The sequence below is a fragment of the Heliangelus exortis genome, chromosome 11 (assembly GCF_036169615.1).
Source record: "Heliangelus exortis chromosome 11, bHelExo1.hap1, whole genome shotgun sequence".
In the NCBI taxonomy this organism is placed as follows: Eukaryota; Metazoa; Chordata; class Aves; order Apodiformes; family Trochilidae; genus Heliangelus; species Heliangelus exortis.
In genome coordinates, this window is record NC_092432.1 from 13,148,082 (window position 1) to 13,153,790 (window position 5,709).

Consider the following 5,709-nt stretch of genomic DNA (forward strand, 5'->3'; position numbering starts at 1 on the left):
GCAGTGGAATTTCGAAGGTATCACAACAAAACGATAGATGCACTGAGATTTATCATGTCTCAGTAGTTGAAAAAGAATGCTTAGTAGATACTTGCATATATTTTTAGCCTTTTTTTTTTTTTTTTTCAGTTTGACAAAGAATCCAGGTTCTTCCATAGCCTTAGGCAAATTTCAAGCTCCTGTTAATTTTATCAATGTTTAAATTAACAAAGTGCTTGTCTGCATGCTTGCATAGCTTCACTGGTTTGATCCTATTTGGCAAAGTATTAGTTATTTTCAGGATGCAGCATTTCCAGCTCCAAGCTATCCTTTCTTCCTCTGTCTTAGAAAAAACACAGAGAAAACCTTCCAAGAAGCAACAAGAAAAACCTCTCAAAGGGAGAACACTGATCTCAATGCTGATTTTAAGGTAGAAGCTATTCTTGTTATAGCATGTATATTATATGTATATATAAATATACATATTCTGTAGAGAGGGTAATGCCCCATGTGAAGTGTTTCACACCCTACCCTTCTCATGAGAAGAAAAGTCACATTTGAGGGCCATTCCACAGGTTTGGTCCTCAAAGCAGAATCCTTTGTGCTGTGTAAGTGCTGCTCAAGTGGATCTGTGCCAAGGCCTCTGAATGAGGGAGTAAGGAAATTCTTGCCAGTTAGGAAGCTTAGGCATCATCAACTAGCCTGAGATCCTTCCATAAAACACAATAGCTTGTGGAAACATAAAGCTACATAAAGAATGATAAGGTGCGCTTAATACGGAAGAAAAACAATGAAGTAGGGGAGAGAAAAAACCAAAGAGCCACTAAGGCCAGACTTTCTGCTCTTCAGCTTGTCTTCTCCTTTTCTACAATTAACCTACTGCCATGACTTATAATAGCTGTTCTTCTTGGAATTCTGAAAAAAAATTCTCTTGGGTATGATTTTTACATTAATAATCATTATTATATTCACACCTTCTGGCTTTTTTAGTTTGAAAATATCAGAGCTTCATATCTTTCTTCCACTAGCTATTAAATGTCAAGACGCTCTATTCAGCCTTTCTGGTGAAGCTGAGAAGTAATATACAATAAAATATATTAGTGCTTTAGAAAACACTCACAAGACGCATGAGTATTAGAATATCATTCCAAAAAATTAATAGAAAAGAAATAAAGAACAAGGGAATATCATTCCTGACAACTTAGGGAAATGAAGGGAGCCCAGTATCTCAGAGAGACCAATTAAGTTTTGTACATCCTCCCACTTAAAAGTGAACGCCAGAACACGACTCACATGAATTGTTTGTTATAGTGTGTGAAGTACTCAAAACCCGACATCCTATTTTCTCTAGTTCTTTTAGGATAAGGTGCTTTGTGGTGAGGCTCAGAGGTAAGAAACAATAAAATATATTAGTGCTTTCAAAAACATGCCAGGGAAAAAAGGAATATCGTTCCTGACGACTGCATTCTGATGTGGGGCCTGTTGCAGGCATCAGGTTTAAATCTGCTGCTGTGCAAAATGTGCCTTGGGAAGCCAGGATGTCGAAGACACTGCTTAACTCTTAACATCTGAAAACACTCCAGAGCCAAAGGAAAATGGGAATATTATCCTGAAAAGTATTTTCTTATGTCAGAGTCTTTTCAGCCATCTATTCACTGTAATTTTGCCTCCTTGCAATGCATGACTTAGGAAGCAGAAGGTAGCTGGGATCTCAAAGACACTGTTTAACTCCTGTCACATTCTCCCAGGTAGAAGATAAAACTAGAAAAGTACTCAGCCCAATTGTTTTATAGTTTGAAAGTGTCAGAGCTTGCTTCTTTCACATGTTATTTACGGGTGAGATATTTTATTCAGCGTTTTTGGTGAATCTGAGAGTTAAAATACAAGAAAATATCTCAGTGCATTAAAAAGTACTCCAGGGACAAAAAGAATAAGGCAGTATAATTTCTGAAAACTGGTTTCTGATGTGGGAGCTGTTTCAGCCATGTGTTTCTATTAGTTTTGAGCTGCTGAATATTTTATAATTATATATAATATTTTTTATTGTGAATATTTTTCTTTCTCTTTAGCATGGGACGATGTTACAATAGTTCAGCAGTTTCAAAAAAGCATCAGATTGAAAACAAATAGATGGCTGAAACAGCTCCCACATCTGAATACAGTTGTCAGGAATGATATTCCTTTACACTTTTTGTCCCTGGAATGCTTCAAAACACTAAGATATTCTATTGTATTTTATCTGTCAACGTCACCAAAAATTCTAACCTAATTAGGTGGCCGAAACAGCTCCCCAATCAGAATGCAGTTGTCAGGAACGATATTCCCTTATTCCTTTTTCCCCGGAGTGTTTTCAAAAGCACTAGTATATTTTTATTGTATATTACTTCTCATCCTCACCAGAAATGCTGAATAGAGCGTTTTGACATTAAATAGCAAGTGGAAGAAAGATATCAAGCTCTGAAATTTTCAAACTATAAAACAGTTAGTGTGAATATACTTGAAAGCATTCTCTTTTACATTGAAGTTTGCTACAAGAGTTAAGCAGTGTCTTGTTTATACTGGCCTCATTTCACTTCTTAAGGCACATTTTGCACAGCAGCAGTTCTAAGATAAATAGATGACTGAAGCAGCTACTGAGTCAGAATGCAGTGCTAGGCTGTCTATCCCACCTTTACCTGGTTGCAAAGGTAGCACCACCACATGTCAGCTCATGGCGTGTCCCAGTTTACTTGCAGCGGTCTGATAGGAGGACACTTTCTCCTAATGGTGGAAAACCAGGGTGCAGGCAGGAGCAGAGCTTGACTTGTCTCTCATCCTGTCCAATATACCCACTATCTCCTCAGGCATTATCTCTACGCCTGCAACAAGGTCAAAGCCCAGGAAGAGGCTGTCCTGGTATTGGCAGACCTTGCCAGCAACTTCAGGTATTGTTGCTGTGGCAGCATCAGGGTCACCCCAGAACATTCCTGAAAGCATGAGGGAATGAGATGACAGTGCACGCTGCACAAACTTCTTAGAAAGAGGGACAACCATTTCCAAAATCTCCAAACTCTGATGGACTCAGCTTGGTATGAATGGAGGGTGTGTAGTTTCCCCTAAAAAAAAAAACCCTAACAGTTCAATAAAGATTGCCATAGATAACCAGGTAGAGCCAATGCCCAGTGAACAGAGCAGAGCAGAGCAGAACAGAGCATTGATGTCACACACAAGAAAGCCAATGCCCCTTGCCCAACACCCCCAATCAACAAGCAACAATCAGACTAAAGAGGTTTAAATCACCACTTGTATCAGAGTCCTGCTTTTCGCTTCCTCTCAGATGCCCCAGAAGGACCTTCTTGAAAAGTTGCTGCAGGAAGGAGCCCCCAGCCCCACACAGAGGAGCTGCTGTTTGCTAAGAGGAACGGGAACCCGGGAGGGGCTGTGCTCACGGCAGCTTTTGTGCCCCCCGCCCCAGGAGTTTCCCACCCCCACCCCCAGGACACGGCCCCTGCCCAGCTGCAGGGCATCAGCCCGAGTGCCCGGCCCGGCTGCTCACGGCCGGGGCTGCTGCGGGGCTCTGACACGGAGGGGACTCAGCCAGGACGCTGCGTGCTCAGGGGCTGCACAGAGACGAGCTGGGCAGCAACACTTCCTCTTCTTCCTCCGCAGGGCACAACCCAGAACTGCACACAAAGCTGGAGCTCCACAGCACCGCTCAGAGGCAGACTACATGAGAATCATCAAACCACAGACAGGTTTGCTTTTTCCCCAGATGTCTCGGAGGGAAGCTGCCGCTGAACAGCCTGACCGTGACACTGCAGGGATGCAGAGTGTTCTGCATTTACCATCACCAGAGAGGTGAGAAAATGGAGCCCGAAAAACTCCCAGGATTCTGTGATGCGTTGAGCCCAGGATCACCCATCGGTCCCAGGATCAGAGCCCAGGTCCCATACAACAGATGTCACCACATGCTGTGCTTTCCAAACGCCACGTTTTATTTGGGGACCTCTTTGACCTATTGGAAGCTATGCCAGAGGCCAGGAGGCTGCACGTCCCGCTGCTCTGAGGAGACAAGGAGAGCAGCTCTGGCTCAGCTCTGCCCTGCCCAGCTGTCCCAAGCCGCCTGGGCCCACACGGTGACACGGGCCCTGCCCGGCAAGGCTGGAACCTCCTGTAGCCTCTTGGGCAGCTCGTGATGAATCCAAACAGCCTCCAAGAGGGTATCTTGTTTGGGGGTGCGCTCAGCCGCATGACTCGAGCTGCTCTAGGTCTCTGTGGGAGAGGTCAAAAACTCTGCAGACACCCTGGTGACCTCCTGGAAGTGACAGAAGAGGAATGCAGCAGCTGCTTCTCACTCTCTTGGGAAAGTTGGGATCAGCTGGGAATCTCCGGCTGCTGAGGCAATTCCTCACCTGTACGTGGGCTGTAAGAACTCAGCACCAGCTGATGATGCCCGTGACACTGAGCAGGACTGCTGTGAGGAGCAAGCGTTCATCCTCATCCTCAGGTGTGACCAGGGCTGTCCCCGTGGAGGTGTGCTTGCTGACGAGGCTCATCATTCCAGGTGGAATGCCCTCCATTTTACACTCTGCCTTCTTCCTGCAGCTGCCAAAAAAATCCCTGAAGACAAAGCAGTTTTGGGGTTTATAAGAGCTCTGCTGAGTTAAACCCTGACTCCCTTCTGCCCTGTGCCTCATCGCACCACCCCCCAAAAGAAGGGTAACCTGGCTTTCCAACAAGCTGGGGCCAGGGCACTCACAGGGCTAAGCTGATGCGCAGGTAGCAGGAGAGGCCAGGACAAATGCTGTGTGCTCTGCACGCTCGGGGATCATCATCCCACCAGGACCTTCACCCCAGCACAGCCACTTCCTCCGCCTGGGATGACATTAGGGAGGTTTAACTGGGAGAGTCAGGGCACAGGAGAGTTCTGGGGGCACTCCTTTGGACTTAGACAGTCGGGCACAGCCTGGGGGTGCACATTAGGGTCTGGAGAACAGCAGCCATGACGGGGCAGTGGTGCAAGTCCCGTCAGGAAGATGGTGGCAGCAAGATTGTCCTTGACCCACCTCATCAGCGCCAGAAGCACAGTCTTCGTAAGGACCATCTCTGTCTCTGCAGCTCCGTCGCCGTCTGCAGGATGTGCAAGGTCTCACCTGCTTGGGACCTGACTGAGGCATCAGGGTCCTCATCAAAGGGCTTGACGACTGCAACAGAAAAAAAGCGAGCAGTGGTGAAAGGCTGCTGTCTGCACAGACCCTTCTATGCAAGCCCCATCCCTCTCTTTCCCTAACTAGGAGGAGCAGCTGGGACCAAGGGAGCAGCTGGAAGCTGCTGCTCAGGAATCCCAGGCTCCCAGACTGGGCTGGGCTGGAAGGGACCTTCTTAATGATCACCTAGTCCCAAGCCAACCCCCCCACCACGGGCAGGGACACCTCCCACTAGGCCGGGGAGCTCCAAGCCACAGCCAGCCTGGCCATGAACACTTCCAGGGATGGGACAGTCACAGCTTCTCCCTCCTTTCCCTGCAGCAGAGCCAGGAACGGCAGCACCCTGCCCAGGCTCTCTCCCTGCCCCACTAGCACTCCTCTGACCCTACTCACCATTCCACAGAACCTCCAGCGTCTCTTCAGGTGGATTCCTCCCCAGGTGCTGCACAGCAGTCCCTGTGCACAGAGCTCCCGTCAGACCTCCCCCTCCCCAGCACTGCGGCAGCACCGCCCCCGGCCCGGCCAGCTCGGCCGCACGCCCTCC

The 5,709-nt window shown here is 47.6% G+C and overlaps 1 long non-coding RNA gene across 1 annotated transcript; it reads right to left on the bottom strand.

The window, feature by feature from the left end:
- Positions 1 to 3,930: 3,930 nt before the first annotated feature.
- On the bottom strand, positions 3,931 to 5,338 carry LOC139801292 (uncharacterized). Its single transcript, XR_011728134.1, has 2 exons — positions 4,371 to 5,338; positions 3,931 to 4,273 (listed from the first exon to the last, which is right to left on the bottom strand). It is a non-coding gene; the product is annotated as an uncharacterized lncRNA (long non-coding RNA).
- Positions 5,339 to 5,709: the final 371 nt, after the last annotated feature.